The sequence below is a fragment of the Phocoena sinus genome, chromosome 11, assembly GCF_008692025.1.
Source record: "Phocoena sinus isolate mPhoSin1 chromosome 11, mPhoSin1.pri, whole genome shotgun sequence".
Taxonomy (NCBI): Eukaryota; Metazoa; Chordata; class Mammalia; order Artiodactyla; family Phocoenidae; genus Phocoena; species Phocoena sinus.
The window spans coordinates 63013414-63025939 of NC_045773.1; the positions used below are offsets into that span (position 1 = coordinate 63013414).

Here is a 12526-nt window from a genome sequence, read left to right on the forward strand (position 1 = left end):
GGAACTTCCAAGTGGGAGAAGGATTCACTGCACTGTTGAGGTGTAGGCGTCCAAGTGCAAAGATTGAAAAAAGGCGTCTAGAAGCTACAGCCAGCCCCTGGCTGACACCTGGCAACAAAACAAGGACCTCAGTCCTACAGCCGCAAGGAACTGAGTTTTGCCAACAACCTGAATGAGCCTGGAATGAGTCTCTCTATAAGATCCCAGCCCATCAGCACTTTGATGCAGAGAAACCAGAGAGTAAAGCCACACCTCTAACTTATAGAACTAGAATAAATGTGTGTTGTTTTGGGGGCTAAGTTGAGACCTAATGCCCTTCTATTCAACAAGCAGCCCTGGGCATAGGTCCAAGAGGATCAGTGCATCCCCTGAGCCATCAGGTCCTTGGGGGAGGAGGAAGGTTAAGGAGTCTGGAATGCAGGTCACATGCACGTTTGATTCAGCTTTCAAGGCATCTGACCCCTGCACACCCATGGCTACGGGAAATTTTCCTGCATTCTCTCTCTTTAAAAGTCATTTTGAGTCATTTGTTTTTAGTTTAACTACTATTTTTTAATTGAGGCTACATCTGCTGATAAAATTACAATTCCTAAGGTAGTGTTTTTCAAATATATATAGGTGATTGTTACGTAATTCTTATGCATACATTATTTCCACTTCACTGGACCCTGTAGAGAATAGGTCATATAAATATTGTATTTTGTTTAAAATAAAAGGTCTAATTTATTTATTTATTTATTTTTGGCTGCGCTGGGTCTTTGTTGCTGCACACGCGCGGGCTTTCTCTAGATGCAGCGAGGGGGGGGCTACTCCTTGTTGCGGTGCGCAGGCTTCTCATTGTGGTGGCTTCTCCTGTTGCAGAGAAAAAATTAATTAATTAATTAATTAAAATAAAGTAAAAGGTCTATTATCACTTAAGCCATCATTGAACTTCGACATGACCAGATGGAAACATTCAAAAGAATAAAGATCATTCCCACATCCTATGAGCTGTTATTAGAAATCCGTAAAAGTAGGTTGATACTTACCTCAAAATTTTTTGATTGTTTTTAAAAACAACACACACACAGACCCGAATGACAACACCACCCCCAGCTAACCTTAGTCTTATAATATTTTTATAATCACTAATTCATAGATGAGAGGATTTGACATTTGCATTTGTTTCTTATTTTTCCATTTTTTAACCTTTATTTTGTTTAGGATATTCTTTACTGTTTAAATGTCTCTACATGTTATGCAGTCAACAAGTTTTCCTTTTGTGAAAAACATAAAGATACTTCTTGAGCTGTTGTTACATCTAGCAACCTGCTAGGTGCTGGAGATCCAAGATGACTAGACCTTGGCTGGTTGTCCCTGGGGGCCGGGGTGTGGTGAGGGAGAGGCTTGGAGACAGACGTGTGAACAAGTGCTTGTTGGATGATGCAATATGTGTAACCCCAGGGTGTGTGCAGAGCCTCATGGCATCACCACAGGAGATGCAAATTCTACCTGCAGGGGTCAAAGCAAAAGAGGCAAACTTCCAGATGAATTTTTAAAAAGATTTAGGAATTCAGTGTTTCTGTGGATCATGCAGTACGTTCAAAGAGCATTATAAAGCCTATACGCTTGCCTCCCTTGAATTTTGCCAAGAAATTTAGCGAGGGTTTTCCCTTCATGGCCTCTTATATCGTCTTTGGAAAGGAATCTAACTGGCATTTTATACCTGAATCCAGCATCTACTAAACAAATGGTTTGGGCCTCAGTTTCTGTAAAAATGGCAATTAATCATAACCATCCTGCTTACCTCATAAGACGACTGTAAAGATGAAGTTAGATCACGTATGTGAAAACACCAGGGCGCTCTACAGATTACTCCAGGCCGAAACATTTCTATACTGGGTTGCCTGTGGCTGATGTGAATGACTGCCGTGTATTAAAAGAACAGATTCATCAGAATAATACAGATATTTGATCCCTTAGAGTTCCACAGCACCGTTCTTCGGAAGCTTTGCACATCTGTTCTCTCTTTGGCCTCCAGGCCAAATGTCTTTCCAGGATAAGCTGGGGCACGTGTTACTGCCCCAGACTTGCAGAAGAATGAGGAAGATGAAGTCACAGGGCGGAATCTGGACTTGAACTCCAGCTCTTGCCTTCAGACCATCCCTATACACATATGGTGCCCAGAGCGCCAAGGAGGAATGGCTGTGATGCTTCCCAACAGATTATTTTAATAGCCATTCAGAAGAGATAAGGATATCCTTCTGATATATCCTTATCCTTAAAGATATCCTTAAAGATCCTTAAAGATCCTTAAAGATGTCCTTAAAGATCCTTAAAGATAAGGATATCCTTAAAGATAAGGATATATTTATTCCAATTACAAATGCTCAACAGTAAAGTTCATTCTCTTCAATATTCAACTGGAAATAATAAATCATGCCTCTAAAATATAAAGGAGAAAGCACTGCCTGCCTGACTGCCCGGGCTCCCACCTTCCTCCCAGTTGTCTGCACAGCTGTGGGGACCTCCTTGCTCCGTTCTGCTCCAGCCATGCTGGGCACAGAATACCCTTCCCCATCTCCACCTGCGGAAATTCCTCTCCTCCCTAAACTCAGCTCAAATGCCGCTCCTCCCCAGTCCCAGATGCCAGAAATAGGTTCCTCAGCTTAGACAAGTGGGTAAGAACCCAGACCCCCAGGAAGCCTGCCTGAGTCTGAATCCCCGTCCTGCTACTTTCGAGCCACATTTCTGCCTCTGGTCCCTTATCTCTAAGGGGGAAGCTATGGTGGCCACACTAATAATGGCATGGTCATTACAGGGTTATTAAAGGGATTACTAAGATAACACATGTGGCACACACATGATGGCACATGCAATACCCAATAATACTAGCAGTCAAGTTCTCTTCTTTTCCTTTGCAGGTTTTCCGTCCTGCACCAGGTAGCCAGTTCCCTGAGGATGGGAATTCGTTCCCTGGCACCCCTTGCCTGGTACATAAGTGTAGGTTCCAGCTCTGTCATTTATGATATTTGCGAACTTGGCCTATCATTTAATTTCCTAAAGTCTCAGTCCTTATCTGAGGACTGAGATAATGGGGTTAACACAGAAATCAAAGCCAATAATGTGTATTAAACCACATGGCACAGTGCTGGTAAATAAGCAATTAAGCAAATATATTTTAGCCACTGTCTGGTGATTAAGAGTTTATATGAAAACTGTATTAAAGGGTTAAGGCTCTGATGTCACAGTGTTCCTCAGACAGTATTTTCTGACTTTTATGGTTAAAATTACAGATCAAAATTTGAGGATTGATAAGAGAGAGAGAGTAGTGGTAGGAGGCTCAGGGCTGGGAGGACCGCAGGAGGCAGCCTGATGAGATCTATTCTCCAAGAGAGACAAGAAGCCCTCAACTCTACTCCTGGAAGGAGGCCATGGCCTCCTCCTGATGAAGGGGGAGGGAATGGGGAAGGGAGAGCCAGTTGGGGAGAACGTAAGGGACAAGTAAGATGAAGAAAAGGGAGGCAGAGGGACAGAGGATGAGGGAGACTCAGAGGAGGAAGAGGAGAAAGAAGGAGACAGACAGAGGGGACAAGGGGACCAGAGCAGCTCTGTGACTGAGTAAGCACTCACCTAAGGGTCGTCGGATGGAGTTCTACAGCCCAGGAGGGTGCTGGGAAAATCTAAGGGGGTAGATGTTTGTCCCAACACTTGCAGGTTGCATATGGCAAGTGGACTACACAGGCAGGGCCCACAACTCAAAGAAGAGTCCCACATCCTGCTTTTTAAAATTTTATTTTATCAATATTTATTATGTTTTAAAAGTCATTTAAGGGACTTCCCTGGTGGTCCAGTGGTTAAGAATCCATCTTGCAATGCAGGGGACGCCGGTTCAATCCCTGGTCAGGAAACTAAGGTCCCACATGCAGCGGGGCAACTAAGCCCCCGCGCCACAACTAGAGAGAAGCCCCATACGCACTGCAACGAAGCAAAGAGCCCACGCACTGCAACGAAAGATCCTGCGTGCCGCAGCTAAGACCCGACACAGCCAATAAATAAATAAATTTTTTAAGTCATTTAATAATGATGGTTTATATACCTTACTCTTTAAATTAATTAATTAATATTGAAGTATAGTTGATTTACAATGTTGTGTTAATTACTGCTGTACAGCAAAGTGATTCAGTTATACATATATATATTCTTTTTTGACATATCCTTTTCCATAATGGTTTATCACGGGATATTGAATACGGTTCTCTGTGCTATACAGAGAACTTGCTGTTTATCCACCACATCCTGCTAGAGGAATGTTTGGCATGGAGGAATCACTCGGTAAGTGTTAGCTATTAGGATTCTTCTTCCCGGGAAATTTCCTTCCTTTGACTCCGGCGGGCCCCCCTGGGAAGCGGGGAGCACTGCAGAACGACTCAGCAGTGCTTGTTGCGATCCTGCTAGGCCAGGTGCACGGTGCTCTTTCTATCCATGTCATCAAACACAGATCAAATTAGAGGGGAAAGCTCTACAGGAAAACAAAGACACCAGAGAATTCCCCTCTGACAGGCACAGACCAAGACAAAAGGAGTTATGTGAACACGAGCCATATATTCAGAAGAGTTTAGACAATACACTTCTTTGTTATATTGCATGAGTTCATGGCACCCAAAGACGCTGCAAATACAGGAGGACAATAGCTGACATATCAGGTTTTGCAGTCATACTACCAGTGGCTTACTGTTTGCCAAACTGCCTTTGGCTCCGGCCCTGAATTCACATAACAAAAAGAGGAGAGTATTAAAATGCTCACTTCCATTTGGCTTTAAAAGTCCCAGCTTAGCTGAAAGATAAATCAAAACTAAAACCAGAATGCAGCCCGTTGCATTTGATGACAGGATTATTAGTTTATTCCTTTCCTGAGGTATCTAAATAGGAAGAGAGAGGGTATTTCGCAAACATAAGCAGAGGGTAAGCCTGCACAGAATTTATCTGAGTTATTAGTTTATATCAGCCTATGGGTGTCGGACTAGTTTTCTGGGGCTTAACAAATGACCACAAATTGGGTGGCTTATAACAATAGAAATTTATTCTTTCACAGTTCTGGAAGCAAAAAGGCCAAAATCAAGGTGCCAGCAGGTTGGTTCCTGCTGGAGGGCTACAAGGGAGCACCTGATCCGTGCTTCCCTCCCAGCTTCTGGAAGTTACCAGCCATCCTTGGCATTTCTTGGCCTGTAGCTACATGACTCCAAACTCTGCTCCCGTTGTCACATGGCCGTCTTCTCTCTATGTGTCCCTGTGCTTCACATGGCATTCTCCTCTGTGTCTCTGTGTCCAAGCTTCCCTTAGGGTGTTGGATTGGAGCCACCTTAATGACCTCAACTTACCTCGATTACATCTCCAAAGACCTTTTTTCCAAATAAGGTCACATTCCCAAGTACCAGGGGTTAGGATTTCAACACCTCTTTTGGGAGGACGCAATGCCGTCAATAACAGGTGATGAATTTGCTAATTGCTAAATAGAATTTAGAGTCAATCAAGTTCTGCCCACTGGCCTGAGTATCTTCATTCCTTATATGAGGAGGGCAAACAGACTTGATTTGGGTAGGGATAACTCTCTTCTAGTTTTCACTTGAGTTCTGTTTTGATATTTTTTTCAGTTTTAGAAGAAATGGTATTTGCCTTGTCTCTAAATCTATTATTAACTCTGTATGTAGATAAGTCATCCCAGAAGGTAAAATTACAAAGGCTGTTGAGTTAGTCATTACTGGCCATGACATGGGAGAAAGAAAATAGAGGCCACCTCAGAGAAGTTCCTCCACTCTTGCCAGAGGCTGGCTGTGTGCAAAGAACTTCACCAGCTGGGAGGGAAAGTAGTAAACGGGGCCCCTTTTTTTAAAGAAAGCCTGGAATAACATATTCCAGCCCCTTCTGTATCTTAAAAGCAGGCATGAAGTTTGGTTTAAGGCTATTAGCTTCCAAAGTTACAAATGTAAGATCGAAGGGACACGACAGTGACATAGTTCCATGCAGGCAAAATGGTTCCTCCTTTCCCCATCCTTTAGGAAAAAACAATAACAAAAAATTGCTTGTGGAGAGTATGAAAGTTAAATTTACCTGTTTGTTTTGTCTATTTATATCATGGGTCAGCAATGGGGGCCCACGTGCCAATCTGATGGCTGCCTGTTTTGTGAATAAAGTTTTATTGAAACACAGTCACCCCTATTTGTTTTATTATCTATCGCTGTTTCACACTACATGGCAGAACTGGGTGTTGCCAGCAAAGCCTGAAACATTTACCATCCGGCCCTTAACAGAAGAAGCTTGCCAGTCCTTTAGATTTAGGGAATTAGGAAATAAAGGATACCACGAGGCACCAAACACCCTACTCATGGATTACCAGTAGTAACTTGCAACCTCTTGGCACTGCCATTTCTTTAACAAGCCTATGAGCTCAGTGGTAAACACTTGGCATTTGTGCCTATTGGTAAAAGCCAGGCAGGGTTTAAACAACCAAAAACCCCTAGCAATCATAAGAAGAGGGATGCCAAAAGTGGATACTATTAAGAATCAGAATCCCCGAACTGATAGAAAAGAAGACTGAATCACAGTCTAGGATAGCCTTCTAGGGCTTGAAGCAGGGTGTGGATGAAGAATGACGCCTGCCATATCAGTAAACCAAGGATGTTGCAGCCATCAAGTCCTCAGCCACTGCAGCCACGCCCAACAGTGCACCCTGAGGGGCTTCAGGATGGAAAAAAGGAGGATACTGGCCCCAGATAGCTAAGGTGCATTTCAAAGGAATCATTTCAGTGAGCCCGTACTCTTGTACCTTCCCATACACGGAGAAGTGCTAAAATCCTTAACTTGAGATGTCTGGTTTTCTTTAATTAACAGTAACCTTTTGATGTTCCAACTCCCTGGTTTTTGTTGCAAAAACTCTGTCCCGCCTCCTCCCTTACTCTTCGAAGCAGTTCCTCACAGCTATCTGAGAAGCTGCCTCCCAGGCTCAAGTCCTCAGCAAGTCCACCAAATAAAACATAATTCTCAACTTTTAGGTTGTGCACTTTCTTCAGCTGACAAGGGGATAAAATCCTCTTCTTATGCTTGTTGATAACCACTTTCTGGCACTTCTCCTTGCTAATGTCATTCTTGTACTTTGTCCCCTCCTTTGCTTGGGTCACCAAACCACACCAAACAGTACTGTAGACCCCTGAGCCGTTCGCGGGGTCCCCCCCAGAGCACCTCAGACCCAGTGCTCTATAAAAAGCACCTGCCATTTTGTCCCAGGGGCTGAGGCTCCTCTCTCAGCTCCCACACCCCTCTCCCCAGCCTATGGCTTTGATCGGGTGTGCCCGTATTCTCAACCCAAACTGTCTTTCCGGCCGGGCCCTATGGATGAATGCCTCGGCTGAACTGTCTGCCTGGCTTCGCATCAGATCATCTTTGAATCCAGGCTCTGCGACGAAAATGCCAGACCTGATCTAGCCCAGTCCGCTCTGACCTCATTATTTTTCCCCTAAGGGCACAATGTCCAATCTCTACCACTAAGCCACAGGGACTTCGATGTACTATATTGGCTGTTGCCTTTTTGCTGAATCTGTCTTTCCATGACAGTTTCTGGGTTAACCCAACTTAGAATATACCAGAACCTGAAGGGGCTGCTAATCTTTTATGTCCTAGGAGAATATATATGGCATTTAGAAGCTTGCCTGACTATAATAAGCACCTAATACATGGTAGTTTTTATGTTATTATGTTATCTGAGCCAGCAACTGTAGTTTCTTAAATGCTACCCAGTATTCAGAGAGCTTCTTAGAACCAAGCGTTTACTTCTAAGAACAGGATTTGTCTTCAGGTTATTGAAACTGTAGTCTTATCTAGGATCGCTTTTGAATATTTCTCAATTCCTATTTCCAGGTGGAGAAGGAAAGCTTGGGAAATGTGCCTTTAAGTAGAATGAGAAGGCAAGAATACCTGTATTTATTTTTCTTATTTTATTTTTAAGCCACTGAAGCTCAGTTGGGCCAATAGATAAGCAATCCTTGAACTGTCACAAGCTTTGTCTAAAACAGAAGCATGTTTTTCATCTTCTCAACAGAATGTCTTTTATACTTTTCCATATAGCAAGGATTGTTTTTCCCCAAATACTAGCACAGAAAGAACTACTCAGTGTCAGAGATAGCATATTTACCCAACATAACTGCAGCCCTTCAGGGTCATCTATTTTCATGTGCTGCTAGATGATCCATGGTTATGATGTGCTGAGTATTTACTGCTCATCTCTTGAGCTTCAGGTCTCTCCATGTTGGTGTCTTGTCCTTTGAACTCTTTGTCCAGCCAGCCCTGGGAGACAGGGCTGCAGGAAGGGGTGTAATAGAAATCAGGAAGCAAAGGTACTGGCTCCCCAGCAGCGGCCAATCTGGGAACGGACCTGTTTCAAAGATTATTTGGGACAAACACATGCTGTACTGTTCCCAACACTACCTGTCCAGTGTCTGCTCCAGAAGTAGCCACGTGAGGTGGATAATAATTAATGGGCGTGTAGGGACCAAACCAGTAACTTGGTAACCACAGGGAAATTTTAGACAGTGGGCCTGGCTCCAGATGTGAGATAATCTGTGATCTTTAGAATCAGGCCTCATTTAGAAGAGCTGGAGCTGGAGTTGAGCCCATACTAGCCTGCAGGTAAGAGGGCCTCCCAGAGGCATCTTGTCTAACACAAAGCCCGGAAGATTCCTTCTATCTTGGACTTCCTTTATTGTTGCCCTCATCAAACAATATCATAAATATTTCTCCATACTCTCCACTAAATTCTGAGCTCCTTAAGTGGTATGATCATATAATTTTCATGTTTAGATCCCCAGTGCCCGTCAATCAGCCAATTCACTAACCAATCAATTCATTTCAGGTGAAAAAGAACACTGTACCACACACCCCTCAATTAGACCAAGCAGTTGAGATACTAATGGGGCTTCAGGGACTCCTCCAGCGTGGTTTAAATGTGGCATCTTCCTTTCTCCTACCTCTTTCTCTGGGTCATTCACAAATGGACTGGGAATGTCGGCCCCCTCGTGTCTTAAAACGAAAAGGCTCTGTCTGGTTGTGGGGCGATGAAAGAACACTTGGGACTAACAAAATTGTTCCCACCTACCTGCCAGGTGGCATGAACGTCATCCAAGCCTAGATGCAGGGATTCACCCAAATGCTGGTTGTCATCTACTGCATCATCCTCTTCTAGGAAAGAAGAAAACAGCTTTCATATCTCTGTGCCCCTGAATGTTCTTGGTCTAATCTGACCAAAGGCAGCTCTTGGCCTTTCAGTGCCAAAAGCACTCACCATCCTAGTACCTACAGTGACACACTGACCAAGCACTCTGGAGGTGTGCATGACTCATGGAGTCCCACCTTCTGGAAGTTACAGCAGGAGTGGGGATAGCATAGCAGGGCCAGAGTCACAGCAGGAGAGGTGACCAACCTGTCATTTACCAGACAACAAAGCAAGTTTTTTTCATTCTCAACCCCCCTGAATAATATTCCATTTATGTTTTATTCCTTTAAAATGAATCCAAATTTGCCCCTCACTTCCTTACTTTTAGTATCTCATTCTAGTTCTATTTAGATCCAGTGCCCTTCCTGTACCTATTTAAAACCCACTAGTTTACCATCTGAGTCAGATGTTCTGGACTCTGACCTCTGGTCCAATATTTGAGACAAGATGAAGAGGTGACTTTAAAACTTTCAAAGGATAAGAACCAAATCAGCACATCCAACCCTTACAACCTGCCATGTATCACAGAAGGTACTATATGGATGTTAAAAGGGTGAGCAGAAGTGCCTTAGGCTCCACATCCCCGCACCCCATCCCCCCCACCCCACCACCCCCCCCCCCCCACCACCACCACCCCACCCCCGTTACACTGAGACATTGTAAGAAGGCATCAGGAAATAGACAAGGGAATTATAGGGGAAGGAACTATGAGCTATGCTGGCTGGAAGCCACACGCCTTGTGGGGGGAACAGATTCTTTGACCACATCCAACAACTCCCAACCTCTTTGGAATTCTGACATCCCATCACTATCTGTTTGATTATCTAGTCTTGATCTGACAGCTTCCATCTTGCAGGAAACAAGTTACACAGCATAGATTCATTACATTTTTTCAAATGAATGTGAATGAACAAGACTTTTACTGCAAGCATTTTACTGCATTCCTTGAAACAACTTGCGACACCTTGGCTAAACAAACACCATTTTTCGAAAATAAACTCCAGTGGTTGTGTAGCTATTATAGCACTGTAGCCACTAGGGGAGCATTACTGCAAGAGTCCTAGGAGCTAGCAGAGAGCAGTTGTAACCTCAATCAGGAGACAACACAAGAGAGGGAGAGTTTCCCACTTCCTGCAAATGAAGTTCAGGACACTTCCTCAAATCCTTCCAGTAAATCCTCCCTTTACTTGAGCTAGATTCAGTTTTTCAGTCCTTTAAACAAATGATCCTTGACTAGAGCATGCTGAACTGGAACTCAGAAAAAGGATAAATGGAGAAAAACCAGTAAAAAGCTTTGCAGGCCCATCACCTGCCTTCTCTCGTTTGACCATCCGAGCACAATACCCTGCGGAAGTGGAGGGTGAGAGAGAGCTTGCCTGTGTCTGGTATCACTCTCCCACCTAACAGAGCCATATTCCCATCTGAAATGTTTAACTCGGATAAAAGAGGGCATTTTCTTGGCCTCTTTAACTGATATCTTTGGGTAGGGCAAAGGAAAAAGAGACATTGAACAACATGAAGAGGAAAAATAAAACAAAACATGAAAACCTGTGGCAAATAATTCCCACCCAAGCATGCACACTCCTTTACAGAGCACATAAAAGACCCTGGATTTGGAAAAAGACTCTGTTCCCTCAGAGTCATACTTACATTTTCAATAAAAATATCTTTGCTCTACAGACCCGTCTGCTGCCTGAGTCTACTATAAAACAAGCTCCAACTTGGCCTGGCTGTAAGGGGGAAATGTGAAGCTGGGAAAATTATTTCCCCAGCTTCTTTTAGAGCCCCCCCCCCCCAACTTTATTGTGGTAATTCCTTGACTTTCACCCCCAGGTTCCCATAACTGCTTTATTTCCCTTGTGCTTAAGGCCAGGTCAGCACACAGTGGTTGGTGGCCCAGTCCCTCAAGTCTCCACTTTCTGCCGAGTCACTGTGAGTCTTACTAGTTCATACAGGAAGTAGTGGCGTAGCTAAAAGGGTTTGGCTTAGACAGGCAGGCGGACAGCCCACAGCTAAGGAGCCCAGTGCCTTCTCTGGGCCTCAATTTCCTAATGTATAAAATAGATATTTCTGCTCTCCTGGGCTGCTGACAGGCTTTCAGAGCTCCAGGCTGGGAGCAGGTACACGCCAGGCTCTACACACTACACTGCGAGGGGCCTGGCCTCTCCCCGAAATGTACTCACCTTCTTAGAGTTTCTGTTAGTGGGTCCAAGAGTGCATGAAATTTAAGAACAAGTTGGTAAGGCAGCGAGAAGTGGGCAGAGGGTGGAGTACGTTTGCTCAGGGGCACTTCTGTGCCCTCACATCCCACTGCAGGGGTAGAATGTGCTTTCGTACACTTACCACAGACTCAGATGAAAACTTGAGAGAAGGTTGAGGAAGCCATCGAGCAGAAAGGCTGAAGGAAGGTGAGCAGTAGAAGTCAGCATAATTCTGCATTAGGATCAAAACTGAAATTCTGCAGATAAAATTTTATTGTGAAAGAAAGATGTGAATTAATGGGAATTACAATTTAATGAAGTTAGAATTAACTACTATCTTAGCTGTTTTTTATATACTGAGCTGAAAGGAAGTTTATAGTCATTCTATTATTAATAATATATTTATATTATTATTATAATGTTAGCCAATTCAGAGTCTTTTGGGGGAACCAAAATGTCTCTTAACGACTTAAAGAAATTAAATTACTTATATAGAGCCTATAATAAATCTTTGTTAACAAAAACTTTAAATCCATCATTCAGAGATGGATTCCAAGAAATAGCAAACTTATTAAGATTTAATCATACAGACTAAACAGCCAAGTCCAAGTAGTGAATTTGACTGAATTTAGCTGATGATGTGGATGAGAATTTGTTTCTCTGAAATATCTTAGAAAATAAATTCTGGGACTTCCCTGGTGGTCCAATGGTTAAGACTCCACGCTCCCAGTGCAGGGGGAATGGGTTAGATCCCTGGTCGGGGAACTAAGATCCCACATGCTGCACGGTTCAGCCTAGATAAATAAATAACACTGTAAGAAAGAAAATAAATTCTATGATTGTTAATGTGAGGATAACAATCCATGTGCACAACTTTATGTTCAATCTTTATCTAGTTGGTTATAGTTTTAAAATTTAACTAGTAGGCTAATTAGTTACTCCCACGCCATTTTCTATAAAGAATAATAAGCCACTAAGAAGGTTTTATAAAATAGAGCTTGATAACATAAGTTACCTATAGGTGGAAAACAAACGTAAGTACATGAAGTAGAACTAGGAATAAATCCAACAAAAAATTGTC

General features: G+C 43.3%; 1 long non-coding RNA gene across 2 annotated transcripts; it reads right to left on the bottom strand.

Annotated features, from left to right (window-relative positions):
* Nucleotides 1-820: 820 nt before the first annotated feature.
* LOC116762810 lies at nucleotides 821-11689 on the bottom strand. Of its 2 annotated transcripts, none has more exons than XR_004352343.1 (4): nucleotides 11588-11689; nucleotides 9128-9210; nucleotides 8168-8332; nucleotides 821-852 (listed from the first exon to the last, which is right to left on the bottom strand). It is a non-coding gene; the product is annotated as an uncharacterized LOC116762810 (long non-coding RNA). The 2 variants fall into 2 exon arrangements; XR_004352344.1 differs by having other exon boundaries at nucleotides 8168-8407.
* Between the last annotated feature and the right edge of the window lie 837 nt (nucleotides 11690-12526).